Source organism: Myotis davidii, unplaced genomic scaffold (genome assembly GCF_000327345.1).
Source record: "Myotis davidii unplaced genomic scaffold, ASM32734v1 scaffold419, whole genome shotgun sequence".
Taxonomy (NCBI): Eukaryota; Metazoa; Chordata; class Mammalia; order Chiroptera; family Vespertilionidae; genus Myotis; species Myotis davidii.
Window position 1 is genome coordinate 4,833,108 of NW_006294998.1, and position 580 is coordinate 4,833,687.

General features: G+C 55.3%; 1 non-coding gene across 1 annotated transcript; it reads right to left on the reverse strand.

Annotated features, from left to right (window-relative positions):
- Window positions 1-250: 250 nt before the first annotated feature.
- TRNAF-GAA lies at window positions 251-323 on the reverse strand. Its single transcript has one exon. It is a non-coding gene; the product is annotated as a tRNA-Phe (tRNA).
- Window positions 324-580: the final 257 nt, after the last annotated feature.

Below are 580 nucleotides of genomic sequence, written 5' to 3' on the forward strand. Positions count from 1 at the left end.
CAGCACACCGCCCCCCAGCAGCCGAGCCCTCTGCCCCGCCCCCCGGCTCCCACCGCGCATGCGCAGCAGCGCCTTCCGCTCGCCTCAGAGATGGCGGCCCCGAGTGGCTGCTGCTCTAGGAGTGACTGGGGACGGACGTTTTCACTCCTCCCTCAGCCTCCCAGTTTTTACCAGCGCTGGCATTAATGCGTCAGGTTACTCCTACGAAATTTGAGTCCCTTCGCCTTAAAAAGAAAAGCGAAGGTGGTCCTGCCGAAACCCGGGATCGAACCAGGGACCTTTAGATCTTCAGTCTAACGCTCTCCCAACTGAGCTATTTCGGCTCCTCTCTCGCCTGTCTTGCAGCGAGATATTACTGAATTCTTCGCGTCTTCCCGCTGGGTCTCTTGGATAATTGCAGCGTTTCTCTTTTGTCTCATTAAATGGTTACATCAGAATTCTTTTGTCTTACTTTTTACAAGCCACGATTAGCTGCCCTGTATACGTAACGTACTTTCTTCAACGTGACCCGAATTTCTGACTTAATTTTCAGCGGGGATCGAGGACGAGCCCGTGTGCGGCTGCCGGCTCCGGGGGGCTG